This window comes from Lytechinus variegatus, chromosome 12 (genome assembly GCF_018143015.1).
Source record: "Lytechinus variegatus isolate NC3 chromosome 12, Lvar_3.0, whole genome shotgun sequence".
Lineage (NCBI taxonomy): Eukaryota > Metazoa > Echinodermata > Echinoidea > Temnopleuroida > Toxopneustidae > Lytechinus > Lytechinus variegatus.
The window spans coordinates 3,342,164-3,364,147 of NC_054751.1; positions in this window are offsets into that span (position 1 = coordinate 3,342,164).

The window sequence follows — 21,984 nt, forward strand, 5'->3', positions numbered from 1 at the left end:
TGCAGTGTGCAGTTAGACAAATTAATCATGAACGGGAATTTCTGTTTTTCTCAACTATTCACTTTACTGTAAAATACACTAAGAGCACTGTAAAAAAGTAAGAAATGCGATGATAATTATGCCATATTTACTCCTTCAATAGTTTCTTGGCGGTAGATACGTAAGCCGTGCACTGTATATTTTCTCACAAAGTCGTGTGCAATGCCATTCAAAATACACAGTGAAAGCATCTTCCAATTCTAATGAATATAATTCAAGTTGTATTACGTAAGCTACTTTCTTTTTTTTCAAAACAATCGTATATCACATGAAGGCAATAAAAAGAACATAATTTTGAATTCGATCTTAGCCATGTTCAACCAATAACATGACGTATAGGCCCTTTATTAGGGTCCCATCTTACAAAGAGATGCGATAGATTCAAATTAAACTCAAACTGTGATTGATCTAAAATTGAAATCTATCGCAATTTTGAGTTTGAATTTAATCTGTCGTAACTCTTTGTGAAACGGGGGCCAAGATGTTACAAAAAACTCAGAAAGTAATCGTACGCTTGATTTTCACGATTTATTGCACATAATTAGTGATCAATGTGATAAATTGTAAAAAATTAATTTGGGGCCTCGTCTTACAAAGAGTTACGATTGATCCAATCAATCGTAACTCAATGGAAATACATCAGTGTCATAATTTTTCTACAGGAAATTTGCAAAATGTCCCTTGTAAACAAATTGTCAAGAAATCAATGAATTTATGGATATACGTTCATATCTAGAATATTTTTGGGAACAAACATGCATGTTGACTTTGCTGGCTTTCCTAGTTGCGATTGATCAATCGCAATTCTTTGTAACATGGTGGCACTGTACTACCGATTGCTAGGATATGTGTTACGGGGTTCAATTGTAGGGTCACTCATCATCTACTTTAGAAAATGTCGTTTCAAAATGAATGATATTCGTTCAGCTAGAATTTCTGTTAACAAAATGTTTGTGTATTGACATATTTTATTTATGGGACAAGAGAGTGTTAGACGAAGGGGTATCTCCCTGCAGGAAACAACAGAGCGTTACACAGTGTGATCACAGTGTGTTCACAAAGTTGACTATGTGGAGATATTATTCAGACTGTTAAAAGGCTCAATTTCAACAGTGTGAAGATATATTCACACTGTGGACACCTCGACAGTGTGACTTTTCACAGCGTGTTCACACGGTTGACTTCAAATATGTGATCCCCACTGTTGAAATGCTCAAATTTAACAGTGTGATCGTCATTTCACACTGTTCCACATCGTGAACATACTGTGGGCACTATGTTCTACTTACTTTTTTCTTTTTGAGAAGAAATAATATCACAAGCTTAATGAATAGTTAGATCGAAGATTTTGATAATTTATGTAAAAAGAACACTTTATCATTCATGTGTTATTTGAAATTCCACAGCCATTCTTCAATTATTTTATGTAGGCCTCCATATAGTTCCTATTGTTTTCCAACCTTGTCTAACTAATTTCATTTCGTTATTAAAATTCTAGATCTTCCACAACTCGACCATATTCGCACAAACATAAGTACTTTGCACTTTTGTAAAGAAGACATTTTAAATCATGATGAAATTAGCAATGGGTAAAGGTGTAAGATCAACACATCTGCAATGTGATGGTTTAATACACTTACTTTCTTGTGTGGATTTCAGCCATGTTTTGATATTAGTACAGTTTGGCAGTTTGTCATTTTCGACGCCTTCCAATGAATCCAATTCTTGTATAACATTTTAGATGGTTATGTGTACATGTGTATATACATCATTTTGTGTGTAATGAAATTTGTAAAATAATGAATAAACGATCTTAAAGTGATCTCTAAACAAATTTATTTTAGACTCGTGTGGAAGTCAAGTTATTTCATATTTTGGTTGTGCTTGCAATAATGAAACGAACTAAAGTACCAATTTAATGTAACCATGAGAAATACAAATAAAAAATACTAACAAACATTACTGGTAATATAGGCCTTACTGTCCCTAGCCATTACTGTCATACGATATCGTTGCAACCCCCCCCCCCCCCTCCCCGCCGAATTCGGATGTCATTAGAGCGGTTTATTTCCAATTCATCTATTGCCAATTCATCCAATTACCAACTCGTCTACTATCATTTTGTCTACTATCAGTTCGCCCACTATCCACATGATAAAAATTAATTGCTATTGCGTCCACCCACCATTTCGTCTAATAACCAGTTGGTCCAATAGCCATTTAGTCCGCATACCTTTGGTCTAATTGGACTAAGTGTTGATTGTGCAAAATGAATGAAAATGAAATAGACATTAGACCAACTGGTTATGAGACGAAACGGTCAGAGACGAAATTGTGATTAGACAAAGTGATGATTTGACCAAATGGCTATTGGACCAAATGGTTGTTAGACGAAATGTTGATGGACGGAATGGCATGCGGTGAGTGGACGAGTTTGCAATAGACGAATTGGTAATTTACCATCAAAGCTACATACTAAACTGTTGCCAAAGTGCTTCAGTCACATCGACGATACCCACTCCAGACCGCGTTCAAAGCTATTATGTTATTTGCAATGACATAGCATTGGTCGGTTTGGAGTCGGTATCATTAGTGTGACTGAGCGATGTGACGAGGAAGGCGCATAACGCCAATTCCTTCCACTCCTCCAACGACTTTCTACCGAATCGAATACATCAATTGTTTATTGCCCTATTGCCCGTGCCCCGAAGAGCGGGAGACAACGAGTGACAGTGTTTGCTCCACCAGGGAAATTTAAGAGCTCATCTTATCTACACTGCTTGTTTAACCCCTGGATATTTGTTGTAAATTTAACATTTTCATCAGACGTGCTCAGAAATTTATATGGCGTTATCGCCACTTTTTATGTGTTTTGGGAGATACGAAGTGAGTTTGTTTTTCTTCACATGTCGTGCGTGTGTGTATATAGGCCCTTTTGTATTTACATGTCGCATTCTGTAATAATCTATGTAGGACAACATCGAATACGGGTTCAAAGCCCTAGGGTCACTATAGGGCGTAGCCAGGATTTAATAGGTGGTGGGGGCACCACTTCCTTGGAAATTTCCTGAGCCCCCCCCCCCAAAAAAAAAAGGGGGGAGAAAAAAATAGAAATGCAACAATAGTAATGAATGAAAGATAAATCAATAAATAGATTAAAAAATGAATGAATATCAAAAATTAAAAAAAATCAAAAAGGGTTCATTGCAGCGCTTTTATTTAAGATGAAATGTGACAAGCTCATAATTACTTGAAAAAATGTTTTCTTGAAAAAAATGTTTCCTTGAAATAAGGCTTTTTTATTCTTGGATTTCATGACGATTCCTGAACTCTTTTAAACATTTTTTTTTCTTTTTGATCTGCCAATATGTGGTGGTTTTTGTCTTACCTGCATAGCAGAATGAGACTATAGGCGCCGCTTTTCCGACGGCGGCGGTGGCGTCAACATCAAATCTTAACCTAAGGTTAAGTTTTTGAAATGACATCATAACTTAGAAAGTATATGGACCTAGTTCATGAAACTTGGCCATAAGGTTAATCAAGTATTACTGAACATCCTGTGCAAGTTTCAGGTCACATGACCAAGGTCAAAGGTCATTTAGGGTCAATGAACTTAGACCATGTTGGGGGAATCAACATCAAAATCTTAACCTGAGGTTAAGTTTTTGAAATGTCATCATAACTTCGAAAATATATGGACCTAGTTCATTAAACTTAAACATAAGGTTAATCAAGTATCATCAAACATCCTGCATGAGTTTCACGTCACATGAGCAAGGTCAAAGGTCATTTAGGGTCAATGAACTTTGGCCGATTTGGGGGTATCTGTTGAATTACAATTAAAACTTTAAAAGTTTTTGGATCTGATTTATGAAACTTGGACATAATAGTAATCAAGTATCACTAAACATCATGTGCAAGTTTCAGGTCACATGGTCAAGGTCAAAGATCATTTAGGGTCAATGAACTTGTTTAATAACCATCATAACTTTGACAGTATGGTGGTCTAGTTCATAAAACTTAGACATGAGAGTAATCAAGTATCACTGAACATCCTGTGCGCATTTTAGGTCACATGACCAAGGTCAAAGGTAAATGAACTTTGGCCATAATGGGGGTATATGTTGAATTACCATCACAACTTTGCAAGTTTATTGATCTGACTTTTGAAACTTGGACATAAGAGTAATCAAGTATCACTGAATATCCTGTGCAAGTTTCAGGTCACGTGATCAATGTCAAAGGTCATGTGAGGTCAATGACTTTTGGCCACATTGGGGGTATTTTTGTTGAATTACCATCCTATCTCTGTAAGTGTACTGGTCTAGTTCATAAAACGTGGAAATAAGAGTAACCAAGTATCACTGAACATCTTGTGCGTGTTATAGTAGTTTTCAAAGTCAGCACTGCTGCTATGTTGAATCGCGTGATGCAGGTGAGACGGCCAGAGGCATTCCACTTGTTGTGTATGAGCAGTCCATGGTATGAGTAATGGGGGAGGTTCACAAACTTCGCATTTTATACAAAACTGTATGTTTCCAAGTCCGATTTGTGCGCCATAACGAACAACTATAAGCGTTTGTAAGTAAACGGAGCCAGTGACTGCAAATAGGTAAAATTAATTCAGACAGTGGAGAGTGTTTCAAGGGTGAACATCGAGAGAATAATAAACAATGAAATGAGATGAAATCATGATGATCAATAAGTTGTACCGGGGAGGTGGCTCAAACAGCAAATAGAAAGGGGGTGTATGGACACACACACTCCACATTATCATGGTTATGGACCAATCATGCCAATGGGGTACACATAAAAAGTCATTCATTTGCAACGATTTCAGAAGGGGGCGGAAAGAAATAATTGGGTAGGAATACAGATTTTTTTTCTAAATTACAAGTCCACTCAACAAAAAGTTGATTTGAATAAAAACAGAGAAATCCAACAAGCACAACTCTGAAAATTTCATCAAAATCGGATGTAAAATAAGAAATTTGTGATAGTATATGCAAATGAGGGAACAGATGACATCACTCACTCACTATTTCTTTTGTACTTTATTATATGAAATATGAAATATTCTAATTTTCTCCTCATTGTCCTGTGAAACAAGTTTTATTTCTCACTGAACATGTGAAATTACTATTGTTTAACATTTTATGGTTCAGTCAAATTGGTCTTTAGTGTCAAATCATTAAAAATTGAAATATTGTATAATACAAATAATAAAAAAGAAAAGGAGTGATTGAGGGACATCATTGATGCTCTCATTTGCAGATGACTAAATTATGCATATATTATGAAAAATAAGGGAAATTTTAAAATGTCATAACTTTTTTATTTCACATCTGATTTTGATGAAATTCTCAACATTATGCTTGTCTGATTTATTTATTAAAATCAACATTTTTCTGAGGTGGACTTGACCTTTAAGGAGACAATGGTCACTCCAGCATGATTTGCATTGAGTTTATCGGCGTTGGTGGTTACTATTGTTTGTATAAACTTTTTTTTCCAAAATATTTTTCTTTTGTTTGGTTGAACTCTGTGAATGAAACCGGTTCCATTAATTCAGGATCCCACAAAGCGCCATAATATTTCCTTTTCCGTGAGTTTTCCTTTTTATTACATCCCTAGAAAGGTTTCGACTGAACACACGTGTTACTTGAAATAAATAAAGCTGTTTTGAATCGGATCTAGTAAATGATTTTATTTATGTGATATTTCTTCCATGTGTTTCGATTGTTGACGTTGGTTTGTGCACAGTTTAGAATGTGAAGAAGAAGAACGACCTAGGTCCATCCCTTGGCTAAAAATAAGTTAAAGATCAAGTCTACCCCAGATAAACGTTGATTTGAATCAACAGAGAACAATAAAAAAAAAGCCTAAAGCTGAAAATTTCATCAAATCGGATACAAAATAAGAAAGTTATGACTAATTAGACAATGCAAATGAGAGAGTCTGTTGTGTCCCTCGGTCACTATTTCTTTTGTTTTTTATTGTTTGAATTAAACAATATTTCATTTTTGACAGATTTGACAATAAGGTCAAACTTGACTGAACCATAAAATGTTAAAACGATGGTAATTTAACATGTTCGGGGGGGGGATAAACTTTGATTCACAGGAAAATGAGGAGAAAAGTAAAATATTTCATTTTCGCATAACAAAATACAAAAGAACTAGTGAGTGGGTGACGTCATCAGTCCCCTCATTTGCATACTGACCATTATGTGCATATAACGGTTTTGTGAAATTAAAAGAAACTTTAAAATGTTATACATTTCTCATTTTACATCCGATTTTGATGGAATTTTCAGTGCTGTGCTTGTTGGATTTTCGCTTTATTGAAATCTATTTTCTGTTGGGGTAACTTGTCCTTTAAATATGGGATATTAATGGTTATACATGAACCCATCTTTGTTTAGGAATTCCATCCGGAATTGTCCAAATAAATGAAAAACTCAATTAAATCCTTATTGGACAAACAAACATTTTTTTTTCTTTTTTAACTCAAAATGAACTGCCATCGACTTGGGTTCATATACCATGTGATGATGCTGATGATGATGATGGTGATGATGATGATGATGATGGTGATGATGATGGTGATGATGATGGTGATGATGATGATGATGATGATGATGATGATGATGATGGTGGTGATGATGATGATGATGATGATGATGATGGTGGTGGTGATGATGATGGTGATGATGATGATGATGATAATGATGGTGATGTTGATGGTGATGATGATGATGATGATGATGATGATGATGATGATGATGATATCCAGTTCAGTTAATTACTACATATCTGCTGAAATGAATGAGATTGGAGGGATGATTTGAAGAGTTCAATTCTGTCGATTTCACGGAGCGAAGTAGGCATAGAATTACATAGAAGGCGAGCCCTCAAAACAGTAGGCCTAAGCTACAAGCATTCATATCACAATAACTATTGACATATACATGTATACGTCAATAAAGTCATGTCATTGAATTAACTATTAATGAATAAACTACATCAGTTTGACTCTATTATCATTATCATTTTCATCATTTTCATGTATAATGGCTAAAAATAACCTTATGTCGTTGTCATTTTCATGTGTACATGTTGTGGGTTCGCTTATACCCGTTTTAGTAATGATAATAATATTCATAATAATAATAATAATAATAAACATTATTTGTATAGCGCTTATCACAAAACATGTCTCTGAGCGCTTTTGTTTAAAGAATTTGTTTTAAAGATACTTCAGTTTGCATGCTTATATTTAGATCTTTACCCAAAGGCAAATATACTGTCACACATCAATTGATTAAAAAGTCATCCAACTATGAGTAGTTTTCAACCAATACTGTGTAGTTTTCACACAAAGCACACATTATTGGTTTAAAACTACCCAGGATTGGATAAAGCTTTAACCAATAGTTGTGTTGACAGTATGTTGCCCAACATTTTTCAGAATGTAGACATTGTTACTGAAAAGCATTTCATGTTCTTTACAGTGTTCACAAACTTTTCGCAGAGTCAAAAATTCAAAATTACGAGAACGTCACTCTCCGTTGCAATTTCCGGTATAATTTTTCAGTTAGCATTTGACAAATATTTACTGCATTGGTTTTTATTATTTTACATTTATGAGAAAAGTTTGGAAAACATACAATTCAATCACAATCAATCATAAAATGCAAATCAAAGAGTTATCATAAGACACAGAACTAAGAAGACAAGGGGAGAAGGATTGGTGCCTCAGAGATGGATAGATACTATAAATATTTCAAAATGCTTGAGAAGATATATCGAGAATAATGTTGACGAATATGTAAAACTTTCATCTTACTCCGTCTATCCCCTCACCTGTCGCCCCCTCCCCCACCCCCTTCCACGCAGCGGGCCCTGCATAAAAAGATAAGTTCTTATTACCCTTTTCTTTTCCAATATGCCGAGCGCTTTGCTATATGGCAGAAGATACCGTTCAAGTCTATGGAATGTGTTGGCTGGGGAAAATGAAAAATTGAAAAACAATTAACAAATATCATGTAATGATGACGTATTTTCTATTTTGATTTCCTCCATAAATAACTAAATTCGTCTTCTATTTCTCTTTATAGTGTTTTAATTTCCTCTTGCTCGACGTCATCAAGGATAAGTGATAAATTCTACAATAACTAGTTTGCATGGTCGCTTAACTTGATTTGCTAAAACAAACATAGCGAAAACCTGAGCATAATTGAAAGCTGATAGGAGGAAATTGTAATGTTCAATGACTAATTTTCCACAAGAAACCTATTTCGTAATATCCTTAATCATGATTTTCATATCAAATAAAAGTTTTTTATCAGTTGCTTACGCTGTGTTTTGATTGTTGCTGTTATAACTCTTTGGTTCATCGAACATTTCATTCTGTAATGAATGCATGCGCTTTAGAAATGATGATAATTAGTAGCACCCGATATTAATAACCATGCTTTGATAAGAGATATATGAAGAAAATTAATGATATAGACATTTATTGAGATTAGCTTAGATGTAATGAATAAAAAATAATCCTTAATATTATGTGCGAATAGGCATATTGATTGACCCTGTCAAAATAGCGATCATATTTCGTTTGCAAGAATTCATGTGACTATTTAGAGTCATGATACCATAGCAATATTAAATTATAATATCAAAATAAACAATATTGCCATTTGCCTGCTATTGGGTATCTGGGTAAAATGACGTAACTATAGCCAAGCTAGCCATGGACGGGCCTTGGAGGAAACCGGGCCCATACACCAGTACCACTTCCCATGCTTTCAGGAGCGCAAATGGGGGCTAACTAAATCAAAAAAAGAAAAATGATAGTAAACGAATAATTAAATAAGTTTCGTGCGTTAATAGTTCGAAGGGGCAGAAAGCTTACATTAAAATCAATCGGGCGCCATATTTTCCACTTTTTTCACGTAGCAGAGCGTTGTTTATCCCACTTCATGCATGTATTCTAATCTCCATGATTACACATACTTTTTTTAATGACTTGTTCCAAGCTTCATCACTCTTCATCATTGATGTGAAATATTAACACGGAATTAATTAATTGTTCCTTAATTTTTCACAAATAAAAGTTCAAGTGTACTTCAGTGATTTCCGAGTGCCATCCTCATTCTCCTCTTATTAACCAAAAAATGATAATGATTTCATATACTTTATAAAAAAACAATACAAAAAAAAACTTCGCTAAGAGGCCTGGGAAGAAATATCGTAGGAATATTATGAATTTCCTCTGAACATACAATTTGACCTGACCCACTTATCAAATCAAACGTGATAGAAAAATATATCGTGTGAAGGAAAGTACCTCTCATTTTCTTTATTTGTTTTATTACATTTTACGGGGGGATAAATATCGTGCACACAAGACTTTATGAATACATTAGGATGAACCTTTTTCATTCGCTTTATTGATACATTTTATAAGTGCCCGTTACAGTGTTTACTGTAACCATGATGAATAGGCCTACACAATCATTTAGATCTGAATTATCTAGAATCCTACATTATCATGATTATCTTAACAACTTTATATCAGATAAACCAGGTTGTTAATATTTAAACATGTTTCTCTCTTAAAAGAGTTGTTAAAGATGGTTTAATAAAAAGCGTCCAATTATTTATTTATTTGCTGTGTCCTTTACGCTGTTTTAACCTTTGGCACTTTCTAACCAACCGCTATTAGTACTATGAAATCAACAAAAGCAAAAACAAAGCAAAATGAATTTGGATTTGAGCGATTTTTGCACAATACCAAAATTGGTTGGAACAAATCTGAGAGTATACGGACACACTTTCGATCGCTTGCCTGGCATGTTCCTTTCAGAAATTAAACGAATGTCTTTAAAGTTATCACAATCGTCATTAAAGGTCAAGTCCACCTCAGAAAAATGTTGACTTGAATCAATAGAGAAAAATCAAGCAAGTATAACACTGAAAATTTGATCAAAATCGGATGCAAAATAAAAAAAAAGTTATGACAATTTAAAGTTTCGCTTATTTTTCACAAAACATGCACAACTCAGTAATATGCAAATGAGGAAATCGATAATGTCCCTCACTCACTATTTCTTTTGTTTTTTATTGTTTAAATCATAGAATATTTCAATTTTTACATATATGACAATAATGACCAGGATGCCCAGGATGTGCATATAACTGTTTCGTGAAAAAAGAAGCGAAACTTAAAAATGTCATAATTTTTTTTTCTCATTTTACATCCGATTTTGATGAAATTTTCAGTGTTTTGCGTGTTGGATTTTTCTCCTTTTATTCAAATCGACTTTTTGTTGGGGTGGACTTGTCCTTAAACTATAGTGTAATGCCATTTTGTATAACTGTCATTATGAAACTTGTTCTAATGCAAATCGGCACTTTTAGAAGTATCGTGTTAATTTGGAGCTCCAAACATCTGGAAAGCAAAAACAAATGTAAGATTGTGGCTTTGAAATAAGACTTTATCGATCGGAAAGGCTTTCTGAATTGGGACAGAAGAGGAAAAGAAAAAAAATTAAGAAGAAAGAAACTATTCATCTTTAAAAAAAAAAAGCAGTGGCAAAAATAGACATTTCTTGACTGGTACATGCAAGCCAAACCAAACAAGAAGAAGTAGTTTCTTAATTCATGACCAAAAGATGCATGGAAACAAAATGTAAATTAAAGTGAATATATCCCCTATCTACAGACACCTTAAGGCCAGTATTTTCAAGTCAGTTATGAATAATCTGAGTGACAGACTGAGCTCAAAAGAAAATCGAACTTGGAGTAATAATAATTTGCTATCCATAGTTAAACCACAAAATTAAACCCGACTTCAGTGAGAATATACGGACCTACACACTGTAAAAAAAAATATAGGGTAAAATTTTAACCAGCACAAGGGTAATTATGTGTCCAGCCACTTTTGGGCAGTATTTTACCCAATGCGGGAAGCACATTTGTCCAGAAAGTTTATATAAAATAAGCAGCAATTGCTTTAGAATGGGCAACATTTTCATCACACTGGATAAATAAAAATGCCCGAAATAAATGTCCAATGTTGGTTGGACACATTATAATTCCCCTCATGAAGCATCTTTACACAATATTTTCTAGAGTAGGTGTTCAGCAAGTGTGCATCTTAGCTCCCGTTTTATTCAGTCGTTCCTCACACACGTGGTAAATTATGAACATAATGAAGTGAAATAATGAAGGGGGTGTCTTCATATAAGCTTTTATTGCTTCGTCGGTTTCATGTATGGAATCTGACGAGGCATTGCAATACATGCACGGAAGTATTTTATCCCACTTAAAAGTACAGTGTTTCAGTGTGTAAACGAGTGCGGAAGACAATGGGACCCATCTTTAAACTCTTAAAATTCTCACATTTGATATAGCGAATTTCAAATTGAAGTGAACACACTTTGAAAAAAAAAACGTTTGTGTGACACGATAATATGCCCAGCAGGGATATTTCAGATCAATGGAGACCTATAGGGTAGCACGCTTTCCTAATTCCTAGCATGTGAAATGTCACATACTCATTCTAACATACCTAACGATAACAATACACCAACAGGACCAAGCCGGGTCATTAACGAAACGGTCTCGTCTGATATGATCAGCGATTGGACGCTAATTGCGGGGAGAGAGTTCAAAGTATTTCTTTTTTCTGATAAGATTATACCTGGTACAAATAACACTAAATCGTCGTGCTCGGAATGACAGTATGACATGTTTCATTTGGCAATGATGGTAAATACCGTTCATTGAAAAGACTTAAAAATTATTGGTGGAGACGGGAATGTGGATGGACCGCAGTGATTCATTAAAAGTTAGGACTCTCTTTTTTTGTTTTACCCACCGCTTTCAGGCGTGGATCCAGGATTAAAGGGGGTCCTTTTTGTCCCATATTCGACAAGCCCCCCCCCCCCCAAAAAAAAAAAAAAAGTCATCGGTCAGAAAGAAATGGCGTTTGGTCTTCATTTTCAAATGATGGCATTTTTGGTTCCTTCTCCCCCCCCCCCTTCTCTTTGTTGTTGTTATTGCAATTTTACGTAGTGTGCCCACACCTTTCGACCCGCCCCGTCCCATCCTCGCCTGGTTTTAACCCGATTGATGGTACTCGTTGATCACCTTACGAATAGCAAGACAAGGGGATTATGAAGTCAAGATTGTAAATTTAAAATAAAGATAACAATCACTTCACAATGCATGGGCATCATAATTATATTTCATTGCAATCAAGGTAATTATTGAGAAGGTTTGTGGTAAACTTTGAGAGAAGGGAGCAAGAATGGAGAGGAGATATAATATATCAAAAGGAGGAAAGGAATCTGCATGGGCATTCAGAGCCAAATGAACGCATCGAATTCACCCTTTCTTTTTTATAGCTCAAATTCTGAATTCACATTCATATTTTCGATTTGATGATAAGGCACACTGGTGTATAGCACCCCCCCCCCCCCTCTTCACCACCACCCCCTAATGCCCCAATACCTTTTCCTACACGAAACCTTTATGCAGCATTGAAGATTAAAAAAAACACCTATGATAATATATTGTCCATTTAATCGCCAAAGCTATAACACGTACAAAGGGTCTATACTTGAATGTACTTTTTTTCTCAGAGCTTAATATTTCCGGGAGTGAAAATGCCCCATGCAGATTCAACGCAGCATCGTCCCTTTTAGCGTTATATGTGCAGCGAAAGTCTATTTTGAATAAAAGATGTTGAAAATGAAACTACAATGAACAATAAACGATTATTAGGCCATTAAAACTGGCTTCATTGGTCGGTTGTGGTATATAACATATAACACAATCACCAAAGCTCAACTGAATATTATCCATGAGCAACGTTGAAAAGACCATTGATTACGTTTCTTTTCTTTAAAAAATAGAACAAATCTAACATTAAGAACAAAGAGGAATCAACTTGGTATGTGGGGGTAAGCAAACATAATTATAAACGATAAATATAAGTGTAAAATTAATATGTAAACATTACTATGAAAATGAATACAGCAAAGGCGTTCTAAACTAGAGCTGACCAAATTGGAGGGGAGAATCATTAATTTTCGTATCATTCATCTCATCATTTTTTCAATGTCTCAATTTCTCAATGTTTCAGCTTTTGCTTTTTGTCTTAAGAATTATGTTTTGTCTATTAATTAGGTTTTCCCTATAGTCTGATAGTACATTAACAAGATCATGTCCGTTTATTTTGCAATCATTTAATTTAACAATCAGTTAATAAGTTAAAAGCAATCAATGTTGATCATCAATCTGTCTTGCCAATAATTTCATTTGTATAATACAAGTTTAAAGACGAAAATCAAAATAGTGACAGCAAACAAAATTATTTTTAATGAAATGATATACATTAATTGTCTTTTATGTAATTAGTTTACGACTATACTAAAGAATTCGACGTATTCTTTTATTTATTGCTACAAACTACTAAGTTTTATACTTAATGAAATACTACATAATTTTTTCTCTTCAGTATCATCTTCAAGTGTAGCAGCACAACTGAAAGCAAGATCTCTTTAAGTGCCATTCGTTCTTTTGATCGCGAAGGCATGACAAAAACTTATCCAGTGTATACTTTTGAAGATTTGTTTTCATAGCTGTCGAAACATATCACTTTATACAGATAATTTTACTTTGGCTATTCAATATTTAGATCTGAGCAAAAAGCAAAGATATCTCACATCCAATTATCACTCTACGAAATAAATGAAATGTGTGCGGAATCTGTCGCATTTGAGGAACTGGAGGCTTTTCTTTTCATGGTAATGCATTGCATGGGCTCTGAAGACTATACTGTATAGCTTCATTATCATGATTATATAATTTATAGAAAAAAAACGAATATGAATTGACCGAGGGAAATGATTTTTACAGATAAAATAATACATGACATAAAGATATTGGTGGTCATTATCAGTGCACACTTTAAAGGTTGAGTAAAATAATGTCAATGTTCATAGGAAACACTGATGTATGTCTGTTTGGTAAATAATCAGGTAAAACGTATATTTTCATTAGTAAAGGTTTCAAACAAATATGAGTATATAATCTGCGCAGTATTTGGCTAAATTTTATGGCCACCACCCCCCCCCCTCCAAAAAAAAGAAAGAAAAGGAATATGGGATCTTCTTTACACATTAATTGAGTAAATTTTGGTTTAGAATGTAGATCTCAGTTACAGTGAACGGTTATACATAAATGGGTATGATAAAAAAATATGTTGAGGAATCAACATAGTAGTCAAGATGAACAAACTTCTTTAAAATAGTTTTTAAACCAAAATGGAAATTACATGGACAAATCTGATTTTAATATCCGGTTGAAATACATCATATGAATTGTATGTAAATATATGGAGGGTATGCACTTTTACCCATCCCCTCTAAAAAGAATACACGACTAAGGAAGGGAAAAAAACGAAATAAAAGAAAAGGGGTGGGTGAAATACGGTCATTTTCGGAATATTATGTCTGAATTTGTCACGAAGTTAGCTTTTCGTTTGAACTTGTCTAAAAGGTGACATGACATTTGCTCCTTCGATAATTGCTCAGGGGAGCGTTTCATCAATATTTTCATCCGACAAGTTGTCAGATCTGAAAATTTTCCATGATTTTGATTGGCTGAGAGGCACTGTTCCTATGGTAACTGTCGGATAAAATGGGACTTGTCGGATAAAACGTCCGACAAGTCCTTTCATGAAACACCCCCCTGGTCTTAATTTCATCTAAGATGTAGTGTAAGGGTTTTAGTCCAGGATAGAAGAGGCATAACCTTGTTTTTTTATATATACAATATTTTTTTATGGTTTCTTGTCAATTCGAGGGTGCTGATTACGAATCTGAATGATGCCACTCGTGTAACCTTGAGCATTTTCCGCAAATTGGCAAAATCCAATATGGCCGCCAAAATATGCAAATTACCCATGAAAATCATAAAATTGTCCGCACATTGGCTGTGAAATGCGTGAAATTGTGTGGCAGGAGTGAAATACAATCTTAAAAAATAATTTTTGACGAAATATTTATCTTCCTGATATTCAAAATGGCCGCCATAGGCCATTCTATACACTATCATGTACAATATGAATAGGGAAAACTAATTTTCACAAAAATGAGCACTAAACTGCAAAAAATCGCGATGTATGAACGAAGTAATATATGCAAATCACCATTACTAACGAGATATAGCATTTGTAATGTCATATATAGGAAAATTGCAGTATTTTGATATCTAAAATAGCCGCCACTGGCCCAAACAGTATTGCGTACAATGGCAATGGGGGCCAAAAAATTCTCAAGAGTGATCACTAAAATGCTTATTATGAAGATTAAACAGTTGGAATACTGACTATAAACATAATTATTAACGGAATATATTACTAATATGCCATGTATGTGGTGAATGTTGTATTCTGATATTCAAAATGGCTGCCAAAGGCCCTAAAAGTATTATACAGAAATGAGAAATGGGAGAAAAGAAATCACAAGAGTGAGCGCTAAAATGCATATATATGTGATAAATTAATTGGATACTGTCTAAAAACTTATTTTCTTACGAAATATATCATTCAGGTTTTAAGTTTGTGTTAAATATTGTATTTCGACTTTCAAAATGGCCGCCATCGACATTAACCGTATTATGTACAATGCAAAGTGGGAAACCAATATTCACAGGAGTGAGCACCATAAATGCACGTAATAGTGATCTATGAGTAAAATATTGTCTGAAAGCATAATTTCTATTAAGATATATCATTTATTCTGCCAGTTAGGTGATAAATACGGTTATTTTTAAGTTAAAATGGCCGCTACAGTCCCTTACGGTATTATACACAATATGAATGGGAACAAATCATTTGAACAGAATTTGGCTTTGCTTGGTCAAATGGTGATGTATGAGTGGAACGTTGTCTGAAAACATTATTTATAACAAAATATATCATATCTTATGTAATTTAGGTGATAAATACTGTATTTCAACATTCAAAATGGCTGCCATATGCCCTTTTTGTGAACGTGATTTGTCTCCACCCAAAATGTATATTATACGATAAGTTCCTATGGTGGCCATTTTCAATTTAAAAATGCAGCATTTATCACCTTAATTACACAACATTATGATATATCTAGTTAGAAACCATGGTTTTAGACAATTATTCACCTTTACATCACAATTCACAATTATATGCAATATGTAGAGTCAAGCAAAGCCAAATTCTGTCAAAATTATATGTCCCATGTTACAATGTACACAATACTTTTAGGACCTATGGCAGCCATTTTGGATTTCAAAGTACACCATTTATTACCTCCACCATGTCCACGACCCATATGTGATGTATTTAGTTAGAAATAATGTTTAAGACAATATCTTTACCCATACATCACAGTTATATGCATTTTATGATTCTCACTCTTGTGGAAATTAGTTTCCCTGTTCGAATGTTACATAATTTAGTTAGGGCTTGTAGAGGTTATTTTGAATGTCAAAATACAGTATTTATCAATTATATGAAATAAGAAATGCGATGATTAAAAAAAATGTTTTCAAACAACGTTTTACTCATACAACAGGATTATATGGATGTCATAGTCAAGCAAATCCAAATTCGTACAAAATTATATGTCCCAATTCACATTGTAGATAATACTGTTAGGGCCTATAGGGGCCATTTTGAATTTCATAATACAGTATTTATCTCATGCATGACAAAAAGAAATGATATGTCTTGCTATAAAACATGTTGTCAGACAATATTTTACTCATAGATCACAATTACATGCATTTTATGTTTCTTACTCGTGTGAAAATTAGTTTCTCTATTCGTATTGTACATGATGAAGATAGGGGCTATGGCGGCCATTTTGAATTTCAAAATACAGCATTTACCACATAAATGGCATATTTACAACTATGTTTTTAGTCAGTATTCCACTCGTTTATCTTAATAATATGCATTTTAATGCTCAATCTTCTCATTTTTTTGGTCCCGGCCATTAAATTGCCATTGTACATAATACTCTTTGGGCCAGTGGCGGCTATTTTAGATATCGAAATACAGCAATGTTCCCATATTTGACATAATAAGTAATATATCTCATTAGTAATGATGATTTGCATATATTACTTCGTTCATACATCGCGATTTTTGCAATTTAGTGCTCATTTTTGTGAAAATTAGTTTTCCCTATTCATATTGTACATGATAGTGTATAGAATGGCCTATGGCGGCCATTTTGAATATCAGGAAGATAAATATTTTGTCAAAAATTATTTTTTAAGATTGTATTTCACTCCTGCCACACAATTTCATGCATTTCACAGCCAATGTGCGGACAATTTTATGAATTTCATGAGTAATTTGCATATTTTGGCGGCCATATTGGATTTTGCCAATTTGCGGAAAATGCTCAAGGTTACACAAGTGGCATCATTCAGATTCGTAATCAGCACCCTCGAATTGACAAGAAACCATCCAAAAATATTGTATATATAAAAAAACAAGGTTTGGTCAATTTCCTATGGGGCCTATCCTGGACTATTTCAATGGGGTTTTATTATAGTATTCGTGGATCAGCACAATAGAGTCTTTCATTTACCAATCACTACAGACCAGGCAGATCTTTGCGCTCATCCACCTCTGGCTTCCTTGTCATTCAGAAAGTTTCAAAAACTTGGGGGGATCATTTGCTTTTGCATGCCCCAATTTGTGGAATAGCCTTCCTGAAGAGATAAAAAAATTACCTCTGTCGAAACTTTCAAAAATCTTCTAAAAACTTTGCTATTTAACTCTTACCTCTTTATGCGCCTTGAGCACTCTACAGAGTGGATTTGGCACTTTACAAGTGTCATTATTATTATTATTATTATTTTCATTATTATTATTATTGTTATTATCATTATCATTATTATTATCATTATTATTATTATTATTATGTTAGGTTTTATGTTAGATTTAGGATAGGGTATAGTGTTGGACCCAGGGTGGAAGTTGCATGTCATTCCATAAATATGTAAAATTAGGACCCTAATGTGTGGAATTTGCAGAGGAGCATCTGTCGCCGGAGCAAATGTCATGGAACCGTTTAAAAATGTCTATTTATTTTTGCTCGCTTGCGACTTTATTAAAAATAAATTTTGCCCTATACGTCACATTCTGCCCCTTATTTTTTTCATATCATCTAATTCTTTGGGGGCTCATTGTGCCACTGCTTTATACAGGCGGATATTGAGTTTGTATTGAAGCTAGACCATATCAGATCAGTAACGAGAGCAGTGATTAATGCACTTAGCGATGAGCTCTCCAGGCACGAGCCCTCAGTTTGTCAAATTATAATGTGGTCTGAATTTCGAGCCTACAAGAAGCCGAAGGGTATTGTGTGGCAGTTCAACGACCAGTTGGATTTATGCTAGTCTTGATCCCTGCAAGACCCGTTTCCATCAGGGTCCGTGTCTGCAGAATGCTGAGTAATTGCGTTTATTTCAGGGACGGTGCCAGAGGGCGATACCCCCCCCCTCCCCTCTCTTCATGAGGTTTTTCAAGTCGGCCTAAAAAGAGCATAAAAGAAAAAGGGCTTGATCTTGGTCGTAACGCCCTCCCTCTACGTCAAAATACCCTGGTGCCGCCCTCAATTCAACCCCCCCTACAATATCTAATATATAGTACGTTCTTACATGATTTTTTCAACAACATGACATCGTGGTGTGTTAGAACAGAAACGTAAAAAAGTTGTCTAAGATCAGCATATTTGTGCGTTTCCCCGTATTATTTTTACAACATTCCTGCCCCCCCCCTCCGAAAAAAAGGTGTGAAAAATATCATAATTTTCCTCCATGTGGCAGCTTTGGGCGGAATACTTCTCTTCCCAAGCCAACCAACACTCTTCCCTCTTCTATCCAATACTTGGTATCAACTCTGAAACTTTACTCAAGCCACTGGCTGCAACCAACAGTTTGCTTTTGTCTAAGCTTCTCAATGCTCATCAATTACATCTAACTAAAACGACACAAGCGTTTGTCCAAACATTTGCTTTTTCTCATTGGAAAGCACGAATGTTCACTTTCATGGAGACCCTGTTCAAAGCACCGAACACTACACCTTCTCTACCCCGGTGTTGTAGGTGTTAAAGCACCGGTATTATGCCCGACTTTATTACCACACGGAGTACCTTGACTGTTAACACGTGTGAACCTGTGTAAAGTTGAAACCACTACACAGGATGATGTTCAAGTATGTGTCAAGTGATGACTTCCGAGTGCGGGTTAAGATTCATGAGGTCTACCCTCGGTCTTCTCTGCGATCATACACTGTACGTCTCAAACAAACTGTCGAACTTTTCGAATCGAGGTTCAAAGACAGATCCTAGACCTCGCATTGTACCAGTCTCGCATCGATAACCATCTACTGTAAATATAAGGAAGGGAATTCCCTGGCAAGACAATATTTTGCAAAAGGTATAATTTTCGCCCATTCTGGGAAAGAGGAATTAGTTGAATGTTACTTTCACCACAAACTTTTAATCACTGGCGTTAAGAGCCCCCAAAATATGAGGGGGCGAATGAAGCTAAATGTCTAATAAGATACAAGCGAGCAAAAAAAAAACTAAACCTTTTCACGTAAAAATACATTTTTATAGATATTATTCAGAAAGTAACATGATATTACACTATTTCCTCTTCCTTTGCTGTTTTTTTTCTCTTGTTCATGATTTGTTTAGAACCAAATGAAAATATTTGAGATTTAAGGTAGGTCACTTTTATTTGAACGGGTCCAGGTCAACTCGGCAGTTAGGGGACAACTCGGCCCCGCCGAAAAATTAGGTGCCGAGTTGTCCATCGTAAGACTTGACCCAAAGCCGATGTTAAAGTACAAGTCCACCCCAACAAAAAGTTGATTTGAATAAAAAGAGAAATTCCAACAGCATAACACTGAAAATTCCATTAAAATCAGACGTAAAATAAGAAAGTTTTGACATTTTAAAGTTTCGGTTATTTCCACAAGAACAGGTATATGCACATCCTGGTCGGTATGCAAATGAGGGGACTGATGATGTCATTCACTCACACTTTCTTTTGTATTTTATTATATAATATGTGAAATATTCTTATTTTCTCCTCATTCTCTGTGAAACAATTTTTTTCTTCCTCCCTGAACATGTGGAAATACCAATGTTTTATCATTTTATGGTTCAGTCAAGTTGTTACCTGTTTTCAAATCTGTAAAAATTGATATATTGTATGATTCAAACAATAAAAAAGTATAAGTGAGCGAAGGGCATCATCGATTCTCTCATTTGTATGTCATTGGGTTGTGCATAACCGTTTTGTGAAAAAAAGGGGAAACTTTAAAATAACTTCATAACTTAACTATTTTATATCCGATTTTGATGAAAGTTTCAACATTATTCTTGTTTATTTCTTCTCTATTAATTAAAACCAACATTTTTCTTGGGCGGACTTGGCCTATAAGGTTGACACTAAAATAAACATATCAATTGAAATCATTGTAGAAAACATTGCAATTAATTTGTATTTAAGGACTGGAGAAGGCCCAGATTCGATTTAACGCGTAGTTTTTTCAAGTGGAGAGCTGCTGAAAATACATTCTAGATGATAATTTTATTGTTTTTCGTACACTTTTACTGAAAAATAATCGGAGACATGGCCCTTGGAAGCTGGGGTGCTGAAGCGCCCCCCCCCCCCAGAAAAGATATATATCCTCGGGGTGCTGCGTGTATTATTCGCCAAAGGCAGCACCCCACGTATTGTGGAAGATGTCTAAAAATTGAAAAATGTAAACCAAAATGACCTTCAATTTGAAGTGAACCCCCTCCCCTTTTTGAATTTTCGGGACCAAATTCTCCATTTTGTAGTGAAAAAGGTTTTTTTTGGCTTTTAAAATTTCTAACAGTACCCCAGCAAAAAAAGTTCCAAATGGCCCTTATCGAAAGGGAAGAATCCACAGTTTCCTATTGCCACAACTAAGAAGGTGGGGGGGGGGGGGGGAATGATGGTATCTCTTGTAATCTCGGCCGCTTATCGCAAATAGCACGCAGCATAACAGAGAAAAGAAGAGAAATAGTAGCAGAGAAGTCATATTGCGTCGATCGAAATTATATATTCTGGTCTAATATCAAAAGTTGCGCATAGTTTTTACGTTGAATAAAAAAAAGTAATAACATTTTGTGGCATTATATCTGAGCAATTAGAATAATGGCACAAAAAAGTTGTTTATAATGTTCTTCTTAGTAATAATATAGGTTCAATTTCAAGCGTTGTATACAAGGGGTGAAATTTAATCACGTGACTTTACAAATAAAGAAATGTTCGTCCAAATGGTGCCTTGCAGCTGTCTCGGTACTTAGACAACTCGGTACCGCTGAAAATTTTGTTGACAAATCTTTATATTAATACTCAGTCCCCGGGACCCAGTATCTTCCTTTTCAGGGAATAAGTCAAAATTTAAGCAAGACCAAAAATACGATATGTCCTATCCTCATCTCATCTTATAAATTAAAACTAATATTCAGTTTTGGGGTTCTGCAGCTCAACCCAAGTGTTTCTGTTTTCATACATATATATCGTTAATAGATGGCGCTATACGTTTCGCACTTGGCAGTGTTGAGGTACTCCACATTGTGCAGTGCATACAGTAGTCCAGGGGAGTGTTTCATCAACATTTTTGTCCGACTAGTTGTCAGACCTGACAACTTTCCTTGATGTTGATTGGCTGATAAGCACTGTTGCTATGGCAACTGTCGGATAAAATGGGACTTGTCGGATAAAACGTCTGACAAGTCCTTTCATGAAACGCTCCCCAGATTTAATGTCTTACCAAGCCCCAATCCAGGGGCAGCGGAACGTACCTTACTAAACAATAACTGACGCC